At 41.9% G+C, this 15,497-nt stretch overlaps 1 protein-coding gene across 4 annotated transcripts in view; it reads right to left on the bottom strand.

Annotated features, from left to right (window-relative positions):
• Positions 1–15,133, bottom strand: part of SEMA5A (semaphorin 5A) — a 314,550-nt gene extending 299,417 nt beyond the window's left edge. For 2 of the 4 annotated variants that reach the window (XM_030969771.1, XM_030969785.1), the window contains exon 1: positions 14,970–15,133. The gene's annotated coding sequence lies outside the window, so the exon portion shown is untranslated. Of the gene's footprint in view, positions 1–14,450; positions 14,942–14,969 lie in introns of those variants that run through there. The other 2 variants (XM_030969762.1, XM_030969777.1) reach the window with 1 other exon arrangement.
• Between the last annotated feature and the right edge of the window lie 364 nt (positions 15,134–15,497).

Genomic DNA, 15,497 nt, shown 5'->3' with positions numbered 1-15,497 from the left:
ATATATTAATGCAATTTTCATTTCAATGCACAGAAAAAAGATACAGAGGTAGCTTTCTCCTTCTAGGCATATTCTCACACATGCCAAAATAGAACCAAAAATGTAACAAAAAAACCCCACACGGATACACATATTACTGTATTTCACATAATAACACAGACTTTGGGGGCCACCACTCATCAAGTTTCAATTTAGACCTGTAAGCCACAAAGCACATTGAAAAATCCAGCTTTACATATGGTGGGGTTTGGTTTTTTCTGGTTTTTTTTTTTTTTACATATGAATACAGAGATTTTTCCCAAGGAGATATTTTTAGCAAGGTTATAGGGTTAGCAAGTTGGGAATGAGCTTTAGCAGTTTAAGATTTCTATCTTTCTACCCACATATGCTTCTTCCCTCTCCTGCCATTTTTCAACAGGTAGAGTTCTGAGAGATATCTTCCATTATGACAGATTTAATACATATTTAATAATAGAGACTTAAATATGGGCATGGTATTTGGCATGCATCCTGAAGCAAACCATATCTGCTACTCTCCAGTGAGGACAACACAGCAGTCAGGGAGAAATGTCAGCCAGGAACAGTTACATGAAGCATAAAACCCCCTGAGAATGAAAAGGTCTTTATTTATTAAATCAAATGCAAATCTTTCATTCTAATACTTCAGATCTGTTTTTGTGGATTTTCTCAGGTATACTTAATTAAACCCACTCATCAACACCAACTTTGCTCAGAAGAGCAATTAATGAATACGGCAGAGAAGCAGCTTAGCCCTGGAGGAGTCTCTGACATTTGTTTGTAGTGAAGACTGTTCATTAATTGCTCCCCTCATTCTAAACCTCTAAATGATATTTTTGACACAATACTACAAGTGATTGTGACTTATTTCTCAAAGTAGCAACATCTGCACTATGTTAGGTTAATAAAACTACCTTTGAAAGGTTTTCAAGAAGATATTTAAAGACACAGGGGGAAAAAGAAAAGTCTGGATGTGCTGACAGTGGAATAATGAAGCTGTATTGAATTTTTTTTATTATCTCAGAGTACACTTTGTATTACAGATAATTTAAGCAAATATTTTGCGTTCCACATTCTCCACAATAAATAGAACTCAGGCAGAAGTCCACCATGATTTTCCAACCTATTTCAACTGTGTTCTCACACCAAACTAAGCATTAATACTTCGTAAGTCTTCTGATGATCATAAGTTCTCAGACAAATGAAAATATTGGCTTTTTGACTGCTTTGGTAAAAAATATTACATTTTTATTTTTCCAGAGATAAAAGGTGGAGAGTAAAGAGTCTGGGTTATGAAGCAGCCACACTAAACCAAAGACCTCTGTCCAAGATATAAAACAAAGTTGTTATCATTTCACACTGAGTGCATGCTTTAATTTATGGGATGGTTTTGCTGATCTCTTTTGGGTTCCACAAAGCAGGATGAATTTTATAAGTTTGAAAAATTAACTTGTTTATTTCCATAACACATACATAGGATCATATCAGTCACGTTGGGCTTCTACTGAAAAGCAGATAATAATCACAAAAGAAACACAAAACAAATGAAAAACAAGGCACATGGAAGCTCATACCTGGAGAACAGCTGAAAGCCCTGCAGATCCACAGACCTTCAACATGCAAAGGAGAACACTGTCCACCCTCAGAGTTGGTGACATTACTTCAATTAGCCTGACCCAGTTTTCCAACTTGGAATTTGGTTTCTGTAGTTCCTATTATATAGCAACTCCTCCTGCCTGCCAATTATTGACATTAACACAGCTGTCAAGCTGCAAGCAGCTATGTGTGTGAGAAACTCTGTGTTAGCATTCATTAGGTTATTGTGTACCTCTAAGCACTTGAGAAAAGCAGTGCAGCAGCAGTGGAAATAGTTAGCTGGCACCTTGGTTTTTGACCTAGTCCAAAAGGAGTCTGATGCTGGGGCAGTCAGGGTGAGACTAAGAGGGTAACACTGTGCCCCCAGTGGGGTGCCAGGTGTGAAGTGCTGGAGAGAAGGGAGAAAAGCTTTCACAATTTTGCAGTTGCCTATCTACTAGCTCCCACCACATTGCTCTCCTATGGCACACAGGCTCTGGTTTCCTCTGAAGTCCTCTATTCCCACTCACCCAAAGCATCCTACCCCCACCTGTTATTTCTACCAGCTGTTTCTTCCCTCTTGCCTACCACCTACATCATTACCTTTGCTCCTTGAAAAATCCCCACCCACCTACACACCAGCAGCTGCCCTTCTCTGTCCTGAGCGTCAGGACATAAAGCAGCAGGAAAAAAAACTGACAGCTCTGTGAGTGCCAGCAGGCTCCTGCCAGCCCAAGTCCCCTGCTTGCTCAGAGTTCAGTGACAGCAATACACTCAGCCTGGGCTATGGGAACGCAGGAAAGGTGACCTGCACGTCTTGGATGTGATAGCACTAACCGGACATTTGGCAACCTCCTGATGGCAACTTTCAGCTTGCTCACAGACACAATTTCCCCTGCTGGGACACCATCTTGGCTGACTCACTGCAGAGTGAAAGCAGAGAAGAGCAATTCCACCTAGTTAAAAAATTCACAACAGGTTCTTACCATTGATAGATTAGGCAGAGATTGATCAGCTAACAACACGAGCACTGCTAGAGAACTATTTGTTCATTAATACATTTACACACATTTAACCCAGAAGCAGAATGCTGGAGCTCCCCAGCCTGCCTTACACCTTAGGCATTATCCTGCACAGGACAGATCTAGAAGAACTGAGTCAAATTACTAAACAGTCAAGCAAGGGATATTCTGATTTGGCTTTGCCTTAAGATGTACACACAGCAAAAAGGAACTCAACAGAGCATAAGAGCTCATTTTATTAGCATTGCTAATCTAAAATGAAGATAACAAACAGTGTAGAACTTTTATTTCCATTTTTTAATTAAGTAGTGCTAAATGTCAACCCTCAATATTCCACCCCTCTTCATTAACATTAAGCAACCTAATGTTCAATTAAGAGCCCTACAAAAGCAACATATTACTGCACATTATCTTAATTACCAACTAGGACCTACTGATGCCACTTTCAGAACTACAGCTGCAGTTTGAGGCAGCAGAACCTGAAAATATAGAAATTAATACATAACAACTGCACTTAAATCTTACAGAACACAGAAACTTAATCACAGCCTGTAGTAAGAGCATGGCAAGATATACCATCAAATCAGAGGCAAACTGGAGAAACATTTGCACTTACAAAGTGTTCATCAGCTTTCCGAAAAGTATATGTGTACATTAGCGTAGTCCAATTAGCCGGTCCATGTTTCTGGTTCATCTAAATTAACGTAACTTCATAATTTACAAAAATTCTTCTGATTCAATTATATTTTCTGAATCCAGTTAAATCATTTAATCACATCTGCCTTTAAAAGATCCCACTAATAATGAAAGATTAATTCAAATGCTATTTCTTTTATTAACTTTTTTTCATTCTCCAGCAAATGTTGCTGCATTTATCCCTGCAGTCCAGCTTGCCAGAATAAAGTGAAGAAGCTTATGAATTTTGGATATTACACAATCAATATTTGATACCAATATTTCTTTGTTCTTCAAAGAGATGAGCTCTTCAGAGCTCAAAATAAAACTATCAACTATCAGAACAGTGTCCAGATCGCTGTTTCAATTCACTTTGTCTTCAGAACAATCTTGCACACTAACCACTGGACTGAAGCTGACAAGTTCTTCCCAGCAGAAAGGCCTCTCTGTCCTTCCACTATTACCTTGTGGGATACTACAGCAGCAATCTGACTATACAAATGAAGAGATTATTATCTATTATCTAGCCTGTGCCACTGCTTGACAAACTAGAACAGACTGCAAAACTGAGGTGAATGCATGTGTGTAGAGAGGGGAAAGCAAGCACCCCAAGCAACCACCCCTACAAATATATGGAAGAACTGAAAGGTGAAGTTAATTTTGACCATTCATAGAGTAAACACCTTCCAAAAAAGGAAGCACTTATAAATTGTGTTTGCAAGAAGTTCTTTAGAAAATTACAAGTGTCACAGCTACATTTTACTATTAATATGAATCTTTTAAATTATAGATAAGTTTTACTGTAAGGAGGGAACATTACTATGAACCAGCTATCTAGCTAGAATAATTTTGGTCACTGAGCCCCACCCAACAATTTCTACACAGAAATTATTGCTCAAATGAGTTCTGTCTAGCACATTGTTCACTTAATTCATATACATTTGTCACACATTACTAAAGTAACTATCAACACTGTAGTTTTACTTCAGATATGTGTTATACTTCATTTTCCCTTGATGGGTCAGAACCTTGAACGAATGGAACACGTGACCCACAGGTTACAGGCAGCTGCCTGTAACAGAAATGCCAGAGGAAGGCATTAAGCTTGTATCTCCAACTTGCTTTATGCCACACTCCATAAGACACTAGAATCATTAAATGATGAGATGATTAGGTTTGGAAGGGACCTTAAAGATCATAGAATCATTAAGATTGGAAAATACCTCAAGGGTCATTTATTCCAACCTTTGATGGAACACCCCCTTGTCCACTAAACACAGCACTAAGTGCCACATCCAGTCTCATCTTGAACACTTTCACAAGCTGTGACTACACCACTTCCCCGGACAGCCCATTCCAATGCTTAACCACCCTTTCAGTGAAGAAATTCTTCCTGATGTCTGATCTGAACCTCCTCTGGCCCATCTTGAGGCCATTTCCTCTTGTCCCATTGCTAGTTGCCTGGGACAAAAGGCCAACCTCTACCTTGCTACAACCTCCTTTCAGATAGATCATCTAGTCCCAAACCACCTGCCACAGCCAGAGAACCTTCCACTAGACCAAGTTACTCAGAGCCTCATCCAGACTGGTCTTGAACACCTACAGGGACTGGGAGCTCACAACCTCTCTGGGCAATCTGCTCCAGTGCCTCACCACCCTCACTCACAGCAAAGAATTTCTTCCTAATATCTAATCTAAATCTACTCTGCTTTCGCTTAAGGCCATTCCCTCTCGTTCAGTCACTACATGTCCTTGCAAAGAGTCCCACTTCAGCTTTCTTGTAGGCCCCTTGTAGGTATTGTGAGGTGCCACAAGGTCTCCCCAGAGGCCTCTCTTCTCCAGGCTGAACAGCTCCAACTCTCTCAGTCAGTCCTCACAGGAGAGGTGCTCCAGCTCTGCTCTCCTCTGGACTCATTCCAACAGGTCTGGAAATATTAGAAACTTGGCAAGACTTAGCACTAAATCTTTCAGGACTCACTGAAGTAGAACTTTGAGTAGAGAAGGTTTAAAGAAAACATATTTCGCAGATGATATTTAAATACAGAGTCTACAAAATCTTTTCTATAGGACTGCAAGTATGAAAATATTACTGCCAGAAGTATGAGAAGTATCTTACTATTTCAGTGAGTGCGAATATTGACTTGCATCCTTCACTTCCCATGCTGAGCTACAGTGGAATGTACTGGGAGCGATTTTGGCAGACAAAACTGATTCTATCCATAGATGTCTTGGGGCAAGGATGCTATACTTCCATTCACTTTTGAACACCTGGGTATATTCGCCAGAAAAAGTGGATTATGGAAAATTGATGCAACAACTTTCTCTGTTGATGAGTTCCTGGGATCAACATGCACGTGTTGTCCAGAAAAATTGGATTCATTACCCAGTGTGTAACAAGCCAATAATTACACACTCAGGGGAGATATTGCTTATTTATTTCAGAGTTGCACAAGCCTGGGTGCTCAGTGATACTATTCAAATCAAGCATGCCAACCATCGAAACTTTTTACTATTTATACATCTTAGCAAACAAAGGAATTAGTGTTCATTGGCTACCAGTTACATAGTTCTCTTATTAATTAGTATTCTGTCTTCTATTGGTAAATTATTCTCTTGCTTCCCATGCTAACTAGTCCCATACTCAGCATTTCTCTTCTTTTGAGTCATAGGGCTTCTTGGGTCAGCAGTCTGTGAGTTGGTGGCCGCAATCTGCCCCTGCCAGAATTACCCTTTACCCAGACAGAGCTGAATTCTGCCCCTGCCAGAATTACCCTTTACCCAGACAGAGCTGATTAACAAAGCACAGCTGCTTTGTTAGTTTCTTCATTGTCTTGGGAGTCCTGCCAGATGGTTTCATGGCCCTTAAATTCTGCATTCTGCGTGTTCACTATCAGTGGTACATCCTTCTTCCCAAGCTTTGTTAACCTCCCCCTAGGTCTGAGACAACTGCAGCATGTCCAGCCCTAAACCTTAATTTAGGCCCTAAACTTAAATCTTAACAAGGCAATTCTACCAACAAGTAATGTGTTCTTCTAACACCTGGACATCACTTAGAGTTTGCCTGTTAGCTGCTCTCTGTTTCATGGATTACATTGCCCTTCTTGTTGATTAGGCTTCAAACTATAGAAAGATGAAACATCAGTGAACATTCTTTCTTAAGAAAATTTTACATATTCCACATGTTGCAACATAAAGACTACAGTTATAAGCCCAAATGCTGTTTAAATGGTGAATCTTAGGAACTACTGTGGCAAAAAGGAGCCAAATGAAACATTTCAGAAGAAGAAACCACTAGTTTATATATCAATTGCCATTACTAAAGCTGAAGAGATTATCTTTTGCTCCTCACTCTCTCCCTAGTCAGCTGCCTGGCAGAGCAATTCCAAACTCATTTCAGTTACAATATGACGTGTAAATCTGAAAAATATAATACTAAATCTTTTTAACTCAAATCATTACCATTCAGTCACAAAAGTAAGGCTCCTATGAGCACTCTAGCTCACACAACCCTAATGATTTTAGGACAACTATGACAATTTTGGAAGTAAAACCAGATGCTACTATTAAGCCAAAGGTTGTGGGTTTTTTCTCTTCTTAATATTTTGGGATGAAAGGTGGCATTAAAGTACCTAAAAGGCAACATGAATGATATTCAGGAACAGACCATTTTTTTTGAAGACTGATCATTCCAATTATCAACTATCTATAGATATTAATACAAACAGAGAAACACTATTTTTCAAATGAAGATTGATTTCTAGAAAATAAGTTTTTATGTGGAAGCAAGAATATTCAACACATGCAAAACTTCTTTTAATGCTTACAAAGTTTTAGTCCACAAATACTCAAGAAGGAGACAAGGTACCCAGACATCATAAAGCAACACTTTTCACAATGTAGAAAGGGGCAAGAGAAGACAAACAACCAACTCAGCAAGAAGCAAACTAAAGCTGCAAGTTAAAACCAGAGATCTCTAAATCCTCAGGTTTCATCAGTAATCAGGTTCTCTAGACTAGATCTACAGCTACAGATAAATCTTTGAAAGTGTCAGTGTGTGCATAGAGCTGGGAACAGGCCCGGCGTCAATTGCTCTACTTACTTTGCATGCCATTTCCAAAATTTTCAGCATTGGCACTGTTAGAAATTTGGGGCTTATAAAAAAGACCAAGGTTGATGAGAGTAGCAGGAAAAAAGCCCCAAACCTCTTATTTAAATTACTATTTTATGGGAAATGCTAAATTCCAAAAATAAAAAACACATGCAATTATAAATCAGGTCTGGTTTATACAGAATTCACAGTAAATCTGAAAGATAAGTTAAGCACATGAATTGTTCCTCACAAGCAAATGGAGTTCCCTATATTTCCAGTTAGACAAGTCTTATATTTCCTCTTATTATGCTCAAAAACTTTTTAATACAACACAGCAGCTCTACAAGTGAAGCTGAAGGACAAGTTTTGTCAACAGCCATCCTATAAAAAGACCTGCGTGTCCTTTTCCCAAGAGGTAGAGCCATTGCCAGCAATGAGTTCACAGGTGTACTCTAAGAAAAATAACATGCTTGCTCAAGTTATTTTAAGAGCACTTTATGATTGTGGGTTTGAGAGAAAAATATAAAGGCTCAAGTTAAATATCAGAATTAAGTGTTTACCTCTAGTTCAAGATTATTTTTCTTCAAAATTCAATCCTGATCTCGTTGGCCTTCAGATTAAATAAATTTGCAAAACAATCTCCCCTGACAGTTATAGATAAGTGAGCAAAAATGGAATTTTCTAATCAAAGTTACTTGCAAACTCGCTTAAAGAAAGACTACTGGAGGAAAAAATCAAGTTCCCCCACCCAGACCATTAATTTAATTTAAAACAATAGACAACAATGGCAAAAACAACAGCAATTCAGCTCTAGAGCCCCAGATCTCTTTTTGCTGTTGTTGATGGTTGCACTTTTTTTTTTTTTTTGTAACCAACCATTAAAGGATGATGCCCAGGTTCCACTGGATTGTCTTCTATATTAAAGATTTAGCTAATGCTTAGGCAAAGAGTCTGACACTATACGCTTAGGAAAGCAACAGAAGATAAACTGGAAAATCCAGCAACTTTCTTGAACAATTAAAGAAAGTCTGTAAACTCTGACCAAGACTTACAACAGAATTACATCAGTTAGACAAGTCTCCAGAGGCCGGGGTAGCAGCATTTTCAGACTTCTACCCATATGCATCAAGAGACGTTTTTCTTCCCACAAACACCAACTTCACCTCTTGCGTGTCTCTAAAACTGTACGCACGAACTCATGCTCCTGGCACGTAAATGTAGAAGGGTTTTGTGGCTTTCTACTATCAATTCCAACAGCATGTATCAGAACCCATTACCATTTTTCAGTAGAATAAGGTCTGGCAGACAAGCTCTGGAAGACTGAACTTCAGTATTTAACAGGTTATTACCCTGCATTTCCCCACTTCTGACACACTCAAGGGCAGTGCAACGAGGCGTTGCCACGCAGGTGCCTCGCTCCTCAGGAGGTGAGTTTAGACTGCTGCTGAAGACAGGCTTACAGCTGTGCCTCAGTCCATTGGCAGCCTCCACAAGAGAGCTTGCTGCCTGTTATACAGCTGACATTAAAAAAAGCTGTCTGGATACCCTCTAAAACACCAAGGCAAAATCCTCCACATTTCATTGTTATCAGAATTTAATTCTGCACACACAATCCTCCTCTCCTTCCTCACCTGACAATAGCCACTGCACACCTGCAGTTACACTGAGACCAGAGCCTGTGGGGCCTTACTGGGATTGGTGGCCATGGGTACTTCAAAGGCAAAGTGTTAAGAGGATGAGTTCCCTAATACTGTTTACACTCTGGTTTCACATAAATAGCTACACTGGCACAACTAAAAGAACCCAGTAGGCAATGGCCTGACACAGTCCCAGAATTTCCAAGGAGGACAACAAACTACAACAGCACTCTCTGATTCTCTGATGGCGCAGCATCCTCTCCATCTATATCTGCCTGCCTTCAGGAATCATGGCATACCATGGTGCTCAGGTCACAAAGAGAAGTTGTCAACAGCGGACAGGAATTAAGGGGGTTCTCTGCTTGGTTGGGTTTTTCTGAAATATTTTATCAAGTGAGAGCTAGGACATGGATTTACAGGGTCAGAAAATGAGCACAACAGACAACAACAACAGTACCAACATCATCTTTAGCAACTTCCTCATCAGAGCTACTGATGAGGATCATCAGAGTCAGCAGGCTCTTGGCTACCCCAGGCTGATACACCTTGAAGAGCACTATTAGAAAACTATCCAAAGCTGAAATCCCATCTTTTGGCTAAGCCAGGAGTCCCATTTTGCAGCACTGGGTAATGTAACACCTGACACTAGTAACAATTTGGTCTACGTACTGTCTCCTAGATATTTCAGTATCATTGCTTAGGTTTAAAAAGCAACAAGGAAAAGTATGCACTGGAGCATGAGAAGGAGCTAAAATTTGGACTACACACACACAGTTTATATGGCAAAAACTAAGAAAACAACTGCATATTGCTATTGCAAGCTCAGAATGAGAAAGCAAGCGAGACCATCAAGAGAAGAGACCATCAGCAACTGAACTCATGTTAAGTAATGCAATAGCCCAATGACTGTGGATAATTTCTTTCCAGACTTCAGTTTTGACTACAACTCAGTAAAGAAACCCTAAAACTCTGCCAGACATTGAGAGAAACAAAGCAATAGACATAACCTATCTTCCTAGAAATGGCAAGGCCAGGAGTTTTTCCTCAAGTACTTGGCAATTTCTCTATCAGACAAGGTCAACAAAAATTGTTTCATCCCATACATTTTGTCCCACAAGAAGGTCATTTCAGCCATGCTCCCAGGGAGCCCTTCAAAACATTTGCCAATGCAAATGTTTGTGGGTTTCCAGTGAAAGCAGGTCACTAAAATGACACGGTAAAAAAATATACATAAACAGTGGAAGAAAAAGGCAACAGGAATTTCTGAAGAGACTGTATGCTGAAGAAGACACAGTGGAAAACAACTGCCCAATAACTTTTAAAACTACAAACAAATAGTTATTCTCATGCCTTTGTCTGTAGAGTTCACCAGTAACAGAAATGACTGATTCAGCAATAAGATTACTGTGGGTCAGAAGAACAGGGCCTCAAATTATTAAAATATTCTCTCCCTAGCTACAGAGGCCTTATAGTTAACTTTATATTAAACATTCCTGATTTCCAGTTAAACCTAAGTCTAAAAAGAAAGCACATTTCAACAGCATTCTGGGTTTCCAGCTAGACTAGCAATTCAGAGAAGGACAACAGCACAAAAGACAGCAGCTCAATTTTGAAATTTGGAGAGAGGTGGGGAAAAGAAGTGGGAAAATCAACACAATTCACAGTACAGCTCATTTCTTCAGCCCACCCAATTCACATTATAAGCCAATCCTGCAGCCATCACATGTGCTCTAATTTGTTCATCGCATATATTTAGTAATGCCTAAGAACGTATCCCGGTATTACAGAGAGAGAGGAAAGTAAAAGGCTACATTTCAGTATTTTCAAAGTTATAATTTCTCTGAGTTTCTCCTAAACTAAGCAAATACTGCAAAATGGATGCATGTTGCTATTCATCTAGCAAAGGGATTAAAAATCAGAATATTATATGCCAAACATTCAGAGCTGCTCAATCAACATCCCCTAAATGAAACTAATCTCCACTACTGGGGTTGGTAACCATGAAAAGATTGACAAGTTCTGTCAGAAATTAAGATCCAACAATTCTAAGGTATACTGGAGCTCAAGGACAGATCCTGATTTTAAAAAGAAAAAATGGAAAAGGATTGAAAAGCTGTATTATATGTCTATCATGCAAGAAACTTCATAACAGATAAGCTAATTGAAGGTAAGTCTGGAAGTGATAGCACAGCTAACATGCTGCACAGCATTTAAACTTTCTGAACAAGTCATTCAAACTCTTGGCAAAGAAATGATAATATTTGAAAAGATAAGTTTCAACAGTTGAGTTAAACTCAAGAGTTTCATTGCAAAGGCCTCAGTGCAGACTAAGTACCAACCCCAGTCTCCTGCTACTATCATTGACAAACATCAGCGTTTCTGTGAGTTGCCTGGTTTTCTAATATATACTGGGACACCAGGAAATTTCTTCCAAAATCAATCTCCCCAAACAGAGATTAATTTTATTAATCTATTTATTATGTAGAGCTGATACTACACAGCAGACAACTGGATTGTATCCAAGTATCCGTGGGAAAGCACAAATTTGAGAATAGATGCATGAACAAATCCACTAAAAGACAAAAGATTTGAGTGTTTCATACTTTGGAATATACATTCCAGCAAAAAATCAAGAAGACTCTAATTAGACTGCAGTTTGGGGATCATTAACTTGGTTTACATTTGCTACCTTCCTGACAAATGCTAAGCAAATGTGCTGTAGTTAAAGGCAAACTGGCAAATTTCCTGAATAAATCATAGGACATATTTATAAAGAAAACTAAAATAAAAGACCCAACCTTTTTTTTTTTTTAACAATTTGCCATTTTAGCAACAACAGATTTAGCAGCAAACCATAGCTGAAGTGCACAGCTCGGGCCGTGGCATTCCCCAGGTGTCTGTAAGAACTGCAGATAGCAGAGTGCCACCTGCCTTTCACGGGTCACAGCTGCAATGCTGCAGCCTGGAAATTAAACCCAGCCTACCGCCAATAGTTGGCAAACATACCTCAAAAGGGTCAGTCTGAAAAATGTTTACATTGTTTGACAAATCAGAACAAAATAAAAACAAAAAACCCCAAGAACTCGTTCTTTGGAAGCAGCTACAGCTTTGCAAAACACGTTAGGACAGAACCAACAGAGAGGCTGTAACTTAACACTGTTTCCAAATCGGAATGCGTGCACATGCCAAAGAGGATAAAAGGATGATAATAAAGAGAAACAGACTGATTAACAATAATTTGGAGAACTCTGCATTGACAAGAATACCCATTAAACATTTCCATAAAATGATTTTATAGAAAAGGAGAAGCTGCTCAGTGCTGCTTTCTATAATTATGGCCATAGCAATAGCAATTCATCTCAGGAGCCATAGTAACTTCAGAACATACATTACCAAACATCAAGAGCATATCAAAATTTTAAAAACCAGATGTTAAATCTAAAGCTAAATTGTATTTCACTGCTATTCAGAAGTCCATCATCACAACATACTAACCAATTACTAGATTCTGCTTTACTTGAAGTAGCAGAGTATCAGATTTCACATACCCTCCTCTCCACTATCAACAGATAGTACTGGTAGTACACACCTACTATTAACTGATAGCAGTATCAGCAATCCACTTACGTGTCCCACAGCACAGAAATCAGACCCAGCCAACACTGCTGATAAAGCTGCTGCAGACCAGAGGGCAGAAACGGGTCTCTCTGCTCCTGCTCACCCCAGGAGCTCAGCTGCTCGCTTGGCTGAATTCCTGCATGCAACCTCTAACACAAGAGGCAAAATTTGCAGGAGAATTATGTTGCATTTCTGCAGTTCACAGATTGTAGTGTACAGCTACTCCCTGAAAAGTAATGAACTTCATTCATTGAAAATCCTGTATTTGTACAACACTATATCAACAGAAGTCAGAATCCACGTGGTTTCCCTAAGTAGCTGGGGGAAAAGAAAGTGAAAAACAAACGACCACACAACTCTTTCTTCTGAAAACAGCAGCAATACACCCTCTGCATCTCTGCCCAGCAGGAAATGAGTACAACAAACCTGCTACAACCATGTTTATGGATCATTACAAAGTGCACAGGCACTCCTACTACCTGTAAGTATTTTATAAAAACAGCACTAGTTAAAGATTAAAAGAAATGAGACACTTCAGATATTAATGCCTTCAGCTTTGTTAACCAAAACAAATCTGTAACAACATCCCAAGAAATAAGTAGTACAACCCAGAAGCCAGTGTTTACACTACTTAGTTCAAAAGAACCTCTCGAACAGAGAAGTAAACTGCCACATGCCAGAGCAAAACCTTAGCTCTCAGCAGGACTCCTCACAGCTGTTCAGCATTAAAATGAGAAAATGAGATGAATTCATTAGTAAATGTAATAAAGTTATATTATTGGTACCTGCTGGAGGAGAAGGTGGGAACACAGAAATCTACCAACCAACATCTTTCACTCTACTAAGCAAAGTAGCCAAGGCCATACCTCAGCCTTTCAAGGCAGCAATACACTTTTGATTGACTACGTGTTACATATATGACATCAGCAAGTTCAACAATTCTAAGTCAAACTTTACTGAACTGAGTCAGCCTTATATAACAACCAGGAGATGCTCAAACTTCTACAAATAAAATTTGAGTGCAATTTCCACTATGAAAAAAAATCTACATCACTCTGCCTGGGCTAGCATCACATCAGGCTTTTACACCAAAATTCAAACCAAGAGCGGTTATTCAGCTTTCAGAGAGTAAGACCTTCAGATGCACTACCTAAGGCTCCCAGAACACGCTACCACTTGAACTTTAACACCACATTTAGTTTTAAGATGTTTGTCACAGCTATAATCTTGCAAATTCTAACCATCTTCACAAGGCTGTGTGTTCCTGTATGCACAGACCTCTCCTGCCAATAGTCCGGTTTGCTAGAGGAGCAGATGCACTGACAGCTCCCCCCACCCCAGCTGCCCCCCAGGAATAATCCCGGGCAGATTATCGTTGTGTCAATCTACAATGCAGACTCAGCATCTGGAGTGATACAAAAAACCCTAATAGTTGTCATTTATCTGGTAAACAATCCGCACAGAACGATATATGGATGCAATTGACTGAGGTGTTTCCATCTGCATCGTTGCGGAATGGTAAACTCTAACTCCCCAATTCAGAAAGTGCCAAAATACAGTCACGCCACGAAGACAGCGCAGTTAAATAAAACAGTGAGAATAAAAGCACATCGTCTTTTCAAATCGTACTACACGAACATCCCACTGAAGACCCACGTTTCTCAGACAACTGACGGTGCCTTTCACGCCACTTCTTCTCTCACCAGAAGATGAGCCTGAGCAAACTTCACTTGCTGAAGTGTGACAAAACCCTCCGAAACGTTCCCGAGCCAGCGGCTGTCTCTCCGCAGCCGGGGCACAGCGACAGCAACGCACCTCACACTGCTGGGCGAGAACGCGCTCCCGCGGGCGCGACCCCGAGGGCAGGAGCGGCGCGGGGGTCCCGCAGCGCGGAGCACCCGCGGTCCGGGTTCCGGCCCCTCTGGAGATGCGGCTCCCTGTCCGTCTGTTTTTTCTGGTCCCGAGCGAACAGCACCGTCTACGAGGAGAACGCCCGCCCGTTCTGAAAGGCTCGGTGGACTTTCGGGGGTGGGGCCGGGCAATGCCCGAGACGGGCTCCGAGCGCCGGCAACGCTCCCCGGCTCCGGAGCCCAGCGGCAGCGTCGCTCCGCCTCGCTGCCGGCTCCCCCTGCCGGCACCCTGCGCCGCTCCCGCCCGGACCCCAGCCCTCCCGGCCTCCGAGCCCCCCGGGGGCCCGGCGGACACCGGGGCGCAGCCAGTGGAGGAGCGGGGAGGCGTCCCCGGTCACGGACAGGGCGGCCGGGAACGGGCAATGCCCGCGGCGCTCCCAAAGCGCCGCTGCGGCGAGGAGGGGAGAGGGGCCGGCAGGGTTACCTGGAGGCGCCGAGGGCTGCTCGCCGCGGGCAGGGCGGGCGGGCGGGCGGGGGCTCCGCCGCCACCGCGCTGATGCCCGCTCCCGCCTCACGCCGCCATGGCCGCAGCCCCGCCGAGCCGCCCGCGCTCCGCTCGCTCCCACCAAGTTTGCGGCGCGGCAGCTGCGCGCCTCGCCCGGCGGCCGGACCCAGCGCCCCGCCGCGGGGGCGGAGCAGCCACGGCCGCCCGGCCCCGGCGATGCGGTGCGCGGCTCGGCTCGGCTCGCCCGCAGCCGGCGCTGCCCCGGGCTGGGGCGATCTCGCATTACTCCCTGCCCTCCCCCGCGCTCCCCCCTCCGGGCCAGCTGAGAAGTTGCAACTGGTTGAGATATTTGTCCTTGGGGTTTGGGTTTTTCATTTTTATTTCCTTTTATTCCTTAATCACCGCAGCTCACAAAAACATGACCTGAGGCTGCTCCTTTACCATCATATCTGAGCAGGGGCGCCTCAGCGCCAGTACAACTAAGCACAACAAATCCCTGCGAGCGAC

Source organism: Camarhynchus parvulus, chromosome 2 (genome assembly GCF_901933205.1).
Source record: "Camarhynchus parvulus chromosome 2, STF_HiC, whole genome shotgun sequence".
Classification (NCBI taxonomy): domain Eukaryota; kingdom Metazoa; phylum Chordata; class Aves; order Passeriformes; family Thraupidae; genus Camarhynchus; species Camarhynchus parvulus.
Note: the sequence above shows the minus strand (reverse complement) of the source record. Positions and strands in the feature narration are given on the sequence as shown.